Genomic DNA, 15,000 nt, shown 5'->3' with positions numbered 1-15,000 from the left:
CGAAACTGGGGAGGTGATAGGCGTGGGTCATGGAGAGCGTAGAGGTGTGGGCGACCTGGCGTAGGTTTGCGTCGCTGATTCGGGCACGACGCTTGGGCCTACGGGACTCAACACTTCCTGCGCGTGCGTCGGTCCGTCGTGCAGACCATGCACATGATGACAACCCTTGTTCACACTCGACACACACCGTCAGGTCCACCACACGTGCCCACGACCACCGCAGACAAGAAAAACTGTATCCACGTGGTGGGAATTTTGAGCCTGGAGGTGAGGCCAGGACGCATGCGCCACCACTCGCCCTCTCCGCGCGCCTGCTGGACGGGGACTAGTGGGACTTCACTCTGAGACCTTCGCCTCCCCACTCACCGCTCCTCTAGTCCCGTCCTGAGCACCGCCCCTCCCCCTTCCCCACTCTGCCCTGATGCCCACCACATGTCACTATGCTCCTGTTGCCCTTAAATACCCTGTTGCAGCCCCGTCAGGGAGTGTGTTTGCATCTTGCTCAACTTGCTCTGCCTCAAGGGCCACGATTGTTTCCTTGATAAAGGTGCGTTCATGGCCAGCTTAGATTTGTCAGGACCAGGCCGAGACTCAGGCTGCCACCCAGTCGCCTGCCGGAGGGACGCGTATCACTGTATCACTGCTAACATTATCATGACATCGACAACACGAACTCATCTTATCAATACTACTACTACTACTACTACTACTGCTACTACTACTACTACTACTACTACTACTACTACTACTACTACTACTACTACTACTACTACTACTACTACTACTACTACTACTACGGATTATGTTGGTGCTAATACACTCACTATTGCTATCGTCTTGACCACCATGACTAGTTATATTAATGCTGCTATTCATTCTGGTGATAATAGAACATTATGACGATGAGAATTCACAGTCACCGATGTTGCTGTAGAGGATTATGTTGATATCATGTATCGAGGCTTCTTATGTTACCTCCAAGGCTCCATTCTTTCCTGCATTTTGTTCACAGACGGCAGTTGTTTTACCTCACATGTTACCGGCCATTGTTTCCTTGTTTAAACTGATGCTGCTGCTCTTACAGCTTGAAACTGACGCTACTGCTTTACTGGTGTGCGTATGTATGTATGTATGAGAGAGAGAGAGAGAGAGAGAGAGAGAGAGAGAGAGAGAGAGAGAGAGAGAGAGAGAGAGAGAGAGAGAGAGAGTCTTCAGAAAGTAATGTTTTGGTTTGGTTCTTATTTTTTTTATTTATGGTAATTATCTTTTTTAATTAAGAATTGTTTTCTTCACGATAAGAGAATGGTTAACTAATACTGACATATCTTTGATCCCATACGTGCACCAAATAGGCTTACAAGATTGAACTTTACTGCAGCAGTGACAGGAATACGCTGACACCACCAGCTCCCTTGAATAGAACCAGCACGGTCAGCTATAGAAAAATAAAAATATGTCGTTCTGCGCCTTGATGTGCTGGTGTGTCATTGCAGGCCGGTGGTTTCCCAGGCGTGCATGTTGTGTTGACGTTCATGTTGATGTAGTTCACTGAAATTGACATGGTGTACGCGTCATTCAGTGGTATGTTCCCTTAGTCACCACCTCCTGCCTCTCTTCATTCTCCCATGACTCCCGAGGCTGCAGGAGTGACGGCACCAACCCCTGCTTAGACCAGTTGCTTCCGAGTCAGAGATAGTTTGTGAGTTTGATTACGTTGTTGCGCTCATCGAGTTGCCGCTACGAGTGTGTGCTGGCTGGTCCCTGCCATCTGCTCGGGTGAGTGAAGGTTAAGAGCTGTGCCTCTTTTCATGCCGACTCGCGAATACCTGATCAGCCGTATTCTAATCAGGCTGACTTCCAGCGAACTTAATGTTAATCTGTGCGGGACTTGTCTCGGGTGTTGACGGTGCTGTGTTGACCTGGTGCTGTGCTGGTGCTGAGGCCAGGCCGATGCTGACCCATCCCAACATTAGGGAGGTGCAGTATGTAGATATGATGGCTATACAGATAGTTTCCCAGGGCCAAGGTCTCCCTCCCCCTCTCCCCTCCCAGTGATCACCTTACGACAGCTCTTCGTCCAATGCCCCTCCTCCCCGCCGCCCTCTGACTCCTGCCTCGACCGTCCTGCGCGGCCACTGCCGTACCGTCTGCCACAGTTGTTGCATTACTATTGTGATTGCTTGTACTTTGTTTATTTATTGATTGAATATTCTATTTATTTGGCTACCTATTTATCTAATATAAAGACTACTGCACACACACACATACACACACACACACACACACACACACACACACACACACACACACACACACACACACACACACACACACACACACACACACACACACACACACACACACACACACACACACACACACACACACACAGTAATGGGCGTGGTATTTCTCTGTGTGCATGACGCTCTGCATTTCCCAGTTTGTGGAGATGAACTGACTAGTTACAAGGTGAAAGAAGTGGCGCCGGTGTGGTGGCGGCCCAGCTGTGGCGCCTGCTGCCTTGTCCCTCACCAAACGCTCATACCCATGGGCCTCACCATTTTCAGCCAGGGACGGCTCCGCCGGCCGCCTCAACCATATCTACCCTAATCAACGCCATATATGTCACTGTTACTCCGCCCACACCCTCTCCACCTTGTCTGTTACTCGTTTGCGAGGCCACCGCTTAGACCGAGTGGAAGTGTGCCCTGGAGAAACGTCTCGGCCAATGATGACCTGTGATCGCTGGTAACGGCGGCGGCGAAGGGATGTTGGGGCGAAGATGAGTAGGAGCCGCATAGAAGTACACGCAATGCGGAGCTAGCCGATGCGTGATTTGGTCCCAGTAGTTGTAGTATGAGTAGCGCTGTAGTACATAGTGGTAGAGTGGTAGTGGTACTATACTGTACACTCCTTCATTCACTGTTTAAAAAGCTGCTTCTTTTTTTTTTGCCTTTCGTTCAAGTTAGTGTCAGGTATTCTGGGAGAAAAGATGCGAGCCGCCGCGTCATCTGAAGAAGAATGTGCAGGGCGGGAGTAGGTCTGCATCGATCTGTTGAGGCGGCGGTGGTGAGGGTGAGGGTGACGGTGGTGGTGTGTGGCGGCGGCGGCGGTGCTGGTGGTGCTGGTGGTGCTGGTGGTGCTCCCCGATGCCTCACAGCGCACCACTTGTTCCTTTCTGTCTGTTCACGCTATGTTTCATCTTCCCCGTGACTCTCCACACCATGAGTCACGTCTTCCTTAGCACCTGATGCCCTTCCCTTCCCTTTCTTTCTCTTCCCTTCCATTCCCTTCCCTTCCCATCCCTTCCCTCTTCTCTTCTCGTTTACTTCCCTTTCCTTCCCTTATTTTCCATCACTTGCCTTCTTTTCCATTACTTCCTTTCGATAAAATTTTTCCCCCTTCATTTTTTCTCTCTCTCTCTCTCTCTCTCTCTCTCTCTCTCTCTCTCTCTCTCTCTCTCTCTCTCTCTCTCTCTCTCTCTCTCTCTCTCTCTCTCTCTCTCTCTCTCTCTCTCTCTCTCTCTCTCTCTCTCTCTCTCTCTCTCTCTCTCTCTCTCTCTCTCTCTTCCTTCTCATCGCTTCTCTTTTCTCTTGCATTCTATTTCAATCCCTTTACCTTTCCATCTTCTTCGCGTCTCATGATTTACTGAGCACGAGAGAGAATTCCACTCCTCTTTCACCAACTCATCCCCAGAATATTTTGTTCTTGCTTCATGTGGATAAACTATATACAAATACTAAGAACCTCCCTCTAAGAATGCTCGAGACTGAGATATATGCAAGTTCACTGAGTTCCGAGGAGGTTGAGGGAAGATGCGTGTTACGTGTGGAGTGAGGCGAGGCAGCGACAAGAAGCTTTGGAGTGTAAGGCAGCGATGAGATATCAAGACCAGAGCAGTAAAGGAGGGAGTGCTTGGGATGATGGACGGAGCAAGCACAACCACACAGCCACATCCCTCCCTGGCTCTCATGCGCACCGCAACGAACACGCCGGTCAGCCCAGCAGCGGCATTCTCCTCCATCTGAACATAAAAAAAACCGGAGTTGTTCATGACAGATGTATAGGTAAGCTTCGGGGTGGAGGGAGCAAGGGAGGGGCGGCGTGAGGTCCTCAAGCACAGGGTATTCTCTCAAGACAATGCCGCACACAAAGACTCTGAAGCACCCGGTCAACAATACTAGTTCTGTACCCGCATCCAGTACTCAGATACCCCGCCGCCCCCATTGGCTGGCGAGGGATTAGGGGGACAGAGAGACGGAGGGAGGTAATGTGCGCCCTGTCCGTGTGGTGAGAGGGACCGGGGGGAGAGGGAGGAGAAGTATAGGAGGAGGAGGAGGAGGAAGAGGAAGGAAAGGGTTGGCTCAGTCGTTTCACTCCCCCATGCATGCTGCGGCGAGGGGTGAGGAGGGAGGGTTGCCGCGGTGGTCGTGGTGATGGTGGGGTGAATTGTGGGCGCCGGGTCGACAGGTGAGGCCCAGAAAGGTGGGACGAGATGTGTGAGTGATTAAGTACGCCCACACCTTTACCTAAAACCCAGAGTCGTTATTTACTTACGTCGCTTCATCAACCCTTCTCTGTCTCTCCCTTCCTTCTGCCCTCAGTGCACCTACACCCTTACCCTCCCATCCTGCCGCCGCCGCCACCACCCACACCGAGACAGACTGCCCACATGCGCTGCTCTAGATATCTTGCTGAGGCTTCATCCCGGACGCGCCAGGATATGTAAGCCACACCGTGCATTGTGTGGGCGCACGTACCACTTCACCTTCTCCACCATCACTGCCACACGGAGCCCACATTACCCCAGCCACGACAACCCCGCCTACCTCACCCCCGCAACTCTCATATGTCACCCTTACCAGTAGCTCCACCTGCCCTCCACCCACCCCCTAGCTTCCATATACTCCCGTAACCCGTCCTCTCCTGGCCTCCCCACCACCCACCGTCGACTCCCGCAGGAAGGCAATCAAGCGCAGTCTCGTCCCCTGAAGCTTCTGTGTCTTCCTGGTTAAATTACAGAGCGGTGGTGGCGGCTCACACACGCGCCCCGCCGCTCCCTCCAGGACAGACAGATAGGAACACGACCTTGCAGACTCACACACATAGTTACGTACACCATTGATACGTACACACATCACTCTCCGGAACAACCATCACCGCCATTACATCTTCCTCCTCCGCCTCCTCTCCACCTTCTCTCTCTCTGTCTCCCTTCCTCCTCCTCCTCCTCCTCCCTTCACGTCGCAACACACAATATCAGCCGTTGTTACCCGAGACGTGACGAGGACAATGTTGCTGGCGGCGCCCAACCGTTAATTGTCACCACCACGTCCACACTTCGTCAACCAACGCCGCCGCCAGGTTAATGAACTACTGATGCTCTTACCCTGCCCCCGCCATCGCCATCCAACCTCTCCCCCTCTCCTCTCCAGTGCACAATCCCCACAACCACCACTGCGGCAGCCGCTCTTGTTATTGTTTATGTTGTTGTTGACACTCCCGAACTTCTGCACTAGCCAGCAACACATGCACCACCAAAACTTTGTGTGTGTGTGTGTGTGTGTGTGTGTGTGTGTGTGTGTGTGTGTGTGTGTGTGTGTGTGTGTGTGTGTGTGTGTGTGTGTGTGTGTGTGTGTGTGCGTGTTTCACTGTTTGATCTGCTGCAGTCTCTGACGAGACAGCCAGACGTTACCCTACGGAACGAGCTCAGAGCTCTCATTATTTCCGATCTTCGGATAGGCCTGAGACCAGGCACACACCACACATCGGGACAACAAGGTCACAACTCCTCGATTTACATCCCGTACCTACTCACTGCTAGGTGAACAGGGGCTACACGTGAAAGGAGACACACCCAAATATCTCAACCCGGCCGGGGAATCGAACCTCGGTCCTCTGGCTTGTGAAGCCAGCGCTCTAACTACTGTGTGTGTGTGTGTGTGCGTGTGTGTGTCTGTGTGTGTGTGTGGAACAAAAATAGAACTCGGTTTTTTTGCGTGTGTGTTTAATGGATGTTGTTATGTATAGTAAAAGAAGAGAGAGAGAGAGAGAGAGAGAGAGAGAGAGAGAGAGAGAGAGAGAGAGAGAGAGAGAGAGAGAGAGAGAGAGAGAGAGAGAGAGAGAGAGAGAGAGAGAGTGTGTGTGTATAAATGAAACAAAACTCGGTTGAATGTTAAGGAAGTTTTCTACGTATACGTTTAATGTATGTTGTTATGTATACAGAAAGACAGAGAGAGAGAGAGAGAGAGAGAGAGAGAGAGAGAGAGAGAGAGAGAGAGAGAGAGAGAGAGAGAGAGAGAGAGAGAGAGAGAGAGAGAGAGAGAAAATCGAGGATACATGAATAGGTTGGTTGATTGGTTAGTTGTTTGGTTGGCTGGTGGTGGTGGTGGTGCTAGTGGCCGGACCAGTAGTTATGTTAATGTGCAGTGTTAACGTGGATCATGTCTTGCGGTGGTGTGTTTTTCTGGTGACGGTGGGAGTGACTAGGCAAGATTTTTAAGGACAAGTTAGCATTTTTTTTTTTGTCTTTTTACTTTTACCACGATTTTTTAAGAAGGTAAACTAGTTGTAGAAGTAGTATTAGTATTGGTGGTGGTGGTTGTAGTAGTAGTATTGGTGGTGGTGGTAGTAGTAGTAGTAGTAGTAGTAATTGTTGTCGTTTATGATCACTTTTTGTCATCGTCTTCATCTAAACATCACTTTCAAGTCCTCTCTTACTTTTCTCTCTCATTCACGTGTCCTCTCCTATCATTTCCATCCTTAAGCATATTTCCTTTCTCTCATCCATACTTCCTATCAGCCTTCAGTCACCTTCCGTTCCTATCCATCTCGCATCCTCCTATCCTGGTATCCTATCATCCTATCTTTTCATCCTATCCTTTCCTCTAATCCTTCTTTTCCATAAGATCTTTCCCTTTTTACACCTCCCTCTCTTCCTCATTCCTTAGCTCGTTTCTTTTATCATTCCATCCCTTCTTAAGTCCCTCACTCTCCCTCCATCCTATTTTCAAATCCTTTCCTTTTACCCATTCATTCTTATCCTTTGCATTTTCCTACTATCTCACTCACTCTCTCTTTTCTTTTCTCTCTCTCTCTCTCGCTCTCTCTCTCTCTCTGTACAGGTCTGTTTCCCACGCTACTAAAAACCTCTCTTCTGCACCTTCCTTCCTCTCACATTCACCTCCCGCTCTTCCTCCTCCTCCTCCTCCTCCTCCTCTTCCTCCTCTTCCTCCTCCTCCTCCTCCTCCTCCTCTTCTTCTTCTTCCCCTCGCATCGCACAGCCAGCCCTCACCTCACGCTCCGCATTACCTTTCCTCTCTATCCACCTTGATCCTTCATCGTCAGACGCTATCCCTCCTTCCTCACGATCCTCCCCTGTCTTATCACCATCACAGCTTTGCCCATCGTCCCCGGTACCTCCAAAACCTCCTCTTCCTTCCCCCTCCTTCTCCTTCCTCTCCCCCATCCTCCATCCCTTCCTCCTCCTCCTCCTCCTCCTCCTCCGGCTCACCCAACACCAGCAAAAAATGGCAGCCGCATTATTTTTCACTTAAGTATACCCTTCCTCTCGATTTGACCCAGTTTCCCACAATGGATCGTCCGCTGGGCCACTGACGGAGACGGCCGGCTGAGCGCAACATTCCGACGCCCTGATGGTAATGATGCCTAGACTTGCAGGGGTCATAGGCTTACGTGCCGCCGCCAGTCGTGCCAGTGGTCCTCCCTCCTCTCTCCCCTACCTCTACCTCCCGTCCCTTTCCTCCCTTTCCTCCTCCCCTCCTCCTCCTCCTCCTCCTTCCCTTCGTATACCTTTCCAAGCCCCGAAAACCCTTCCTCTTCCTCCTGATCCTCCTCCCACTCCTTTCCTTCTTTTTCTCTATCTCATACTCGTACCTCCATCCCCTCCTCCTCCTCCTCCTCCTCCTCCTCCTCCTCCTCCTGTTTTTTAGGCATTCTTCGCTACTTCCTTTAAGTCACCGGGGAGTGGCAACACTGATTCGCAAGGATGGATGATGGTGATGATAATGGTGATGATGGTGATGGTGAGGGTGAGGATGATGTTTTCGTTGGTATTGATGTTGTGTGTGTGTGTGTGTGTGTGTGTGTGTGTGTGTGTGTGTGTGTGAGCCTGTTAGCCCAGCCTCTGCCCCGCCAGCCGCCGCCACTCTGGGATAAATAGAAGCGAAGCGAATGAGTGCTCCTCTTTGTTTCCTCGTGACCAACCGTTTTTTACTCTCTCTCTCTCTCTCTCTCTCTCTCTCTCTCTCTCTCTCTCTCTCTCTCTCTCTCTCTCTACCTGTCTCGTTTTCGTGGTGTTTTCTTTTCTTTTATGTTATTTTCTTTTTTTTGTTTCGTTATTTGTTCCGGCTTCCCTTTTTTTTCTGATTCTTTAATTCATGTGCGCTTTTTTATGCTTGTGTGTGTGTGTGTGTGTGTGTGTGTGTGTGTGTGTGTGTGTGTGTGTTTACTTGTATGTGTGTATGTATCATTATGTGCATGAGTGTCTGTATTTCATTTCGCTCGTCACCTACCGCCCCCTCCTTCCCACAACACACACACACACACACACACACACACACACACACACACACACACACACACACACACACACACACACACACACACACACACACACACACACACACACATTAATAAGCTCTCGGTGTTCAGTGATAGAGTGGTTTTAGTGATAAAGCTTCACCTGACCTTTCCTTACCAGACTCCTCGCTTGCTCTTACGTTGATCGATCTCCTGAAAGCTTGAGCGGGAGTGAAGCATGAGGCGGCAACATCGGCGGGTGGGTGGGCGGCCTGGACTGGGCTTTGCATTCCCTCCCTCATCACGATGCATGATGTTTTTTTTTTCTCTCCTTTTTTTGTATGTCCACCTGCGACTCTTGCCCTCAGGATTCGTGGCCACAGTTTCATGGAGTGTGCTCTTTTCATCTCTCCTTTATTTTCTTGTCTTTTTCTGTATTTTTCTCTTTCGTCTCTCTCTGTCTTTCGTCTCTCTCTCTCTCTCTCTCTCTCTCTCTCTCTCTCTCTCTCTCTCTCTCTCTCTCTCTCTCTCTCTCTCTCTCTCTCTCGAGTGGCGCAGGTCACGTGACGGTTGGAGGTTTGTGTACTCGCGTCACCAGGTGAGTGGCGCTTCGGGAAATTACACACAGGGAAGTGTATAATCATAGTCGGCAAAGTAGGAAGTTCCTTTGTTTACTCTTTGCATGAGTGTATACCCGTAGTGGGGAGGTCAGAGCCGGGGCACGGGGCGGCTTGACGCAGTCCTGGATGACTCTGCTGCCTGTGAAGGAAGACGGAAATGTATTTATGTGACTACGGGAGACAGGGCAACAAGGGATGGCGGAGGGGCGGGGCGTGTTGCCAGGGCGACCACCGGGATGCTCCTCAGCTCCAGCCAGGATAAAACTGATCCTTATAAGGGCGGCGGTGGAAAGGAGGGAAGCGATCACGAGCTGCGTATACTGGTTCTAGAAGTAAAACTGTAGGAGGAGAGAAGTTGAGCAGAATTGTGCAATTTCTTTCTTACAGTATACAGTCTTGCATGTTCAAAATAGAAATGAAGTCATGATTGCGTGGAGAGAAAATAAAAGTAATTCGCAGGACAGCTGTCCTTAGAACTGTTGAGGAAGGGAGGTGTGTAGCACCTGACAGCGTCTTCCGGTGGCACCGCTGACCGCTGAGTGTCAGGCACTGGTGTGGCTGCGACGGGGGATGGGGGCGCCGCTGCTGCTCCACAACGTTTTCTGCCCTTCAATAAAACCAACCAAAACAAGTGACGTCACGGTCAGTCAGATCCCAGTAAGAGATTTTGAAACTATCCAGTTTCGGCCGTAGCAGGGGAGGTAGGGGCGGGTGCCGCCGCCTGGCCCCACACGTACTTCATTATCGTCCTCCTATAAGGAAGACTCTTAATTAAAGCCGCGTCATGGTTTTGAGTCACCCCTCGCTTGCTGCGGCGCAGCCTGGGTACGAAGCAGAACGCGGGGGCGTTATGGGGAACCACGAGATGCTGTGCCACTGGTGAGAAGGCTGATGTGGGCTGGTGATGGTGGTGGCGTGGTGGTGACTGATGTGCCTGGCGTGGTTGTGATGAACTGTGTACTGCCTCAGCGGAGAATGACGTGGGGATGAACTGGCGGGATTAGTCTTGTGATAAATAACTGGCATAGCTTGGTGACTGGCTTTGTGATGACTGGTGTGACTGGCGTGGTGAGACTTGTTATGTAATCTAATTGTTGTTAGTGGTAAGGTAGTGACTGTACTGATGACTTGCACGAAGTGTGTATCACCACAAAGAAAACTCATCGCGGCTTTGTGATGCTTGTGTTGACAAATGTGAGGCAATGACCGTGACGTGCCGGCCGGGCTGGTGACCCACTGAATGGTGAGATACTGCTGGGGTCATGGGGAACCCTGGCCGGCCGTCCCTTTCGCTCCTCCACCTCCTCTTCTCCCCACCGCCACACCCCAACACATGACGCACGGCCAGCCTCAGCTTCCTCCTTACACACCCAACCTTCACCTGCCCATCTGTTTGTCACGTACTATCCTCACAACATAACTTGCTTATTCTCTTCAGATTCATCGTTAGATTCCATTCGCAGTCCTCAGCACACCCTCGGCACACACACACACACACACACACACACACACACACACACACACACACACACACACACTTCGCCTGTTCTCTTTATTGTCACCACCTTCCCTCATGTCACTGGCGGTCTGGTGGTAATATGCTCGGCCTGCAGCCCAAATGTTGCAAGTTCGATCCCCAGTCACGGAAGTTACTCGATGGGAGAGGTAGCGTTTCCTCGTAACCCTAGTTGGCGCTATATGATATCGTTGTTGCGGCGCCATAACTCAGTCGGATTCCAGTTCCTTCACACTAACGTTTACTTGTTATTGTTCCTGGTGACCTGCCTGTAACTTGCCCACAGTCCATATTTTAAGGTCTACCGCTGCACCAGTGACCTGCGTGACGTAGTTCATTCACCGAGACAGGCTGAGGGAGGTCAGTTAACCCGTCAATCTGCGGGCAGGTCACGCAGTCATCCACGAACGAGAGATTCCTTTCCCTTGATGGCCGAGGCTCACCACCTTATTCACCAAAGCTTAATGAGGCGCGGTACAGCCGCCCTGTGGGTGAGTGGGTGGGAGGGAGGGAGGGAATGGCAGCAGGGATGGGGAAGGGGGTGCATGGTCTGGATTCCTGCTGCCCACGACAGGACTAGCACATCGCTTGACGGAGACAGGATTAACTGGGTGTCCTATCTGTATAAAAACGGAGGCGAGGGACCAAGAGGTTTATAGAGTGACAGAAAACATTTTTTTCCTGAGGTGAGTGGGGTCGTGGTGGCGGGCGGCGCCTTCCAAAGTAAGCAGGTCACCGCCCTGCCCCACGCCACACCTCTTCATCAAGAAAAATAGAGCATAAGATGAAGGGACTTATTACAATAAAATTGCACATTAATCTAAAAAAAGGTCTCCCATAAACATTTTTCACTTGATTTCGTTCATTTCCTTATGTTGCGGAGAGCGTCATCCGCTGCCGTGAAGGCGTCAGGCGGCGGGTAAAGGCCCGTCAACAGAGGTGAACCGTAGAGTCGTTTGGGGTTGTTGAAAATGGAGGCAAATGACGACCCGACCATAAATATGGCTTTCGCGGTTGGCCGAACCCCTTTCATTGTGAACCTGATACCTTGTGAGGATTCCGCCTCGGCATGGCCTTTGGCACTGCAGCCCTCCCGCTGCCTTACATGCTGCCTGCCTGTTGCCTTTCCTGTTGCCTCCTTGCTGCTGGTCCTCCTCACTGCAGAATGCTGGCCAGGGTGGAGGGCGAGGCGTGCGGCAATGCCGTGCAGCAGGTGTAGGGCCTCTTAGCGAGTCCGGCCGGTCACGTAATCTTCGTTAACCTGCACCAAGTTATCCTGCGTGACCACAGTATCCTGTTGCAGACCAGAGGGGGAGCGGGTAGGTCGATGGGCACGCCCATCCGCCTGCCCTCCGGTGTCCGCCCTCATTACTTCTTATTCTCTCTCTCTCTCTCTCTCTCTCCCACGGGTCAGCAGGTACGGCTACTCGCACACCTCACCGGACAACAGCTACAGGAGTGCGCAGGACGTTTAAGATTCATTGCATACTATAAGTTTATATATGAAATTAGTATAAGTTGATGTGTAAAGCTAAAGTTTTATGGTTTTCCTAACCTCCTCCTCCTCCTCCTCCTCCTCCTCCTCCTCCTCCTCCTCCTCCTCCTCCTCCTCCTCCGGGAACAGTGAGGGGAGAGGCATGACGCAGACAGTATTGACGAGCCATCCTGCTGTACTCACACATAGCAAGTGCCAAAGTCCGGCAGACTTCACCCATCTTCTTGGCGCAGAAGAGGGTCACTGCCGCGGCGGCCGAGCCATGCCGAACTAACTTTGAGGAGACAGCGTCGGGAGGCGAGGAGGAGGAGGAGGAGGAGGAAGAGAAAGGAAGAAGTCCTACAGGAATCGAAGAAAAGTAAGAAGGGGGAGGAGGAAGGTCAGAGAGACGATTATTTGGTTTTAAGAGAAGCAAGAGGTGGCTGAGAGTTGATTATTGTGTTAGTAGTGGGTGGTAGTACCTGGCAGGTGTGCGAGGGGTGTGAGGGCTTAGCGAGGGGTGCCGTGGCTCGGGCCTAATCAAGGGAGGGCGGGATACACGGCCTGAGGAGGACGCCGTGGATCTCTTTGTTGTAATAATCTCTTTGGAATGAATTAAATGAGACGTGATGTCCTCCAGTGATTCAGTATTAGAGTATCGGATGCTATTTTCTCTCTCTCTCTCTCTCTCTCTCTCTCTCTCTCTCTCTCTCTCTCTCTCTCTCTCTCTCTCTCTCTCTCTCTCTCTCTCTCTCTCTCCTGCGCGCACGCTCGCTATTTTTTATCAGTCTTTTTCCTCTTAGTTTTTGCTGGCTGCCTTTCAGAGATAAGGAATTCCACTTTCCTAATGAGTTATAGAGTGCGACGCCAACCCTTAGTGCCGCGCGGCGTGTGGCGGTGGCGCTGGTGGTGGTGGTGGTGTGAGTGCCTGGAACTGTTGTAGCATTAGTTGTGTGTGTGTGTGTGTGTGTGTGTGTGTGTGTGTGTGTGTGTGTGTGTGTGTGTGTGTGTATGTATGTGTGTGTGTGTGTATACTTTATCACACCCTTATATCGTAATGACACCCTTAATATCACCACTATTCGTACTCTTTTCCCGTTTATTCTTCTTTTTCCTTGCATAGCCGCGCCCTATAGCCAAGACGGTAAGGACGGGGACTGCTGGGCTGCCTCACACCCTTACCCTCCCACAGGCAGCTGGTATGAAGGAGGAAACAAAGCGACGGGACGTGACTTGCCTCGTGTGTTTGGTTTGGCTATATTGCCTTCCCTCGGGGCACACAGGGGCCTTACTACCCAATATTTCCGCCGCTTCCCCGTAAAGTAAACGAGCGCTAAGATTTGCGTTAAGATGCACACTTAATAAGGCCAGGGAGAGGGCAGAGAGAGAGAGAGAAAGAAAGAGAAGCGAGGCGGGCGGGTCGTCTCTCTGTAGTCGTATTGATGTCGTTCAGGATTCCGGCTTGGTGAGAGATATGTGTAAAATTAGCAGTGATATTGGAGTGGAATTGCTTGACCTCTTCAGTACCAAACGCGTTTCCACATTCATTCTGCTTACTATTTAGTGATTCCACACAACTTCAGAAACTCATGTAGTGATTGAAATATTGATCACTGTGGCCATTAATCCTCTGACCTCCGTAGACCCTTCCTGATGTCAATAAAATGGTCTAATCTTACATAAATCTCAAGGTAGAAATGTGTCCCAGTACTGAAGGGGTTAAATTTTATACCGATTTGTGTTAGGAATGATACACTTTAAAAGGATTTAGATGAAGAAAGTGTCTATTGATAGGAAATATAATTGAGACATTGCCGGGAGGACGTGGAAATGGTGAGCAATTATGATAAGGTAGTGGTCAGGGTATATGAGAGATAAGGACCTGTTGTGTAGTGTGTGAAGGCAAGATGTAGTGTAAGAGTGTGTGAGTGTATAGAGTGAGTGATATGGTGGGAAGCATGGGACAAATAAGGGATGTGTAGGGAGTGCGAGGTGCAAGGTGACCAAAGGGCAAGGTGTCTCGTGCAGGGATTGGTGAGGCAGGGAGGTACAGGTACACTGAACGAGCCGGGAAAGTGAATGTGGGGTCAGTGGGCGGCTTGGGTGTCATCAGGCTGAGGTAGAGATCAGTTACAGGGGAGTGTATGGGTGAGGCGAGCGTAGCTATGGGCGGTGAGGGTGTGGGAGTGTAGGCGCTGCTCGTGTGGGTTGCAATGGTGAAGGTGAATGGCGGGGTGAATTATTTGTTACTGGTTATGAAATTCTCTGCGTATGTGCGTGTGTTGATGTGTGGATGTGTGGATGTCTGGGTGTGTGTGTGGGTGAGTGGTGAGTGATGTGCCGTGTCGATGCAAGTGATGTGTGGGCGGTGTAGTATGAGACGTGTGCCGCAGGGTATGAGGGAAAGGCTTGTGTGGGTGTGCGCGGCGCCTCCATCCCTAGCTTTCTGTTTGAACCTTTACCTTCGCGTAGTTGCTTTGGGCCATCCTGGGGAACACTCATCTCCTCCACGACCTTTTATTATTTTTTCATTGACACCTGAGAGTTGCCGCCTCACAAAGGTAGCAGGTAAAAAGGTGAGCCTAGAGAGGGACAATTTTTAATATCACAGGTGACTTAATAATGAGCTCGTTCGAAAGTTCCCAATCTATAAATAGAAAATGAAAATATTTTTGCCACTTCTTGCTTAGGGAATGAACTCTTTAATCTATCTGTCTTACTTTCCTTCTCCATTTTTAGCTTAGTACGTTCACCTGGGTCCTACTCCTTCAAAGTACACCTGAGGGAGAGATCCATTCACCCTCTCCTTTGGTCCGTCAGTCTCGTAACGGGAGCCTCAGCCTTTCAAC

The 15,000-nt window shown here is 50.7% G+C and overlaps 2 protein-coding genes across 4 annotated transcripts in view; one reads left to right on the top strand and one right to left on the bottom strand.

Annotated features, from left to right (window-relative positions):
* LOC123516175 (protein abrupt-like) overlaps positions 1 to 534 on the bottom strand; it is a 238,935-nt gene extending 238,401 nt beyond the window's left edge. Inside the window, exon 1 of one of the 2 annotated variants that reach the window (XM_045275358.1) lies at positions 1 to 534. This exon is cut by the window's left edge and continues 11 nt beyond it. The gene's annotated coding sequence lies outside the window, so the exon portion shown is untranslated. The other variant, XM_045275356.1, reaches the window with a different exon arrangement.
* Positions 1 to 15,000, top strand: part of LOC123516173 (voltage-dependent L-type calcium channel subunit beta-1-like) — a 190,434-nt gene that overhangs the window by 60,958 nt on the left and 114,476 nt on the right. The gene's annotated exons all lie outside the window — the stretch shown is intronic.

The sequence above is a fragment of the Portunus trituberculatus genome, chromosome 40 (assembly GCF_017591435.1).
Source record: "Portunus trituberculatus isolate SZX2019 chromosome 40, ASM1759143v1, whole genome shotgun sequence".
Classification (NCBI taxonomy): Eukaryota; Metazoa; Arthropoda; class Malacostraca; order Decapoda; family Portunidae; genus Portunus; species Portunus trituberculatus.
This window is presented reverse-complemented; position numbering and strand designations above follow the sequence as displayed.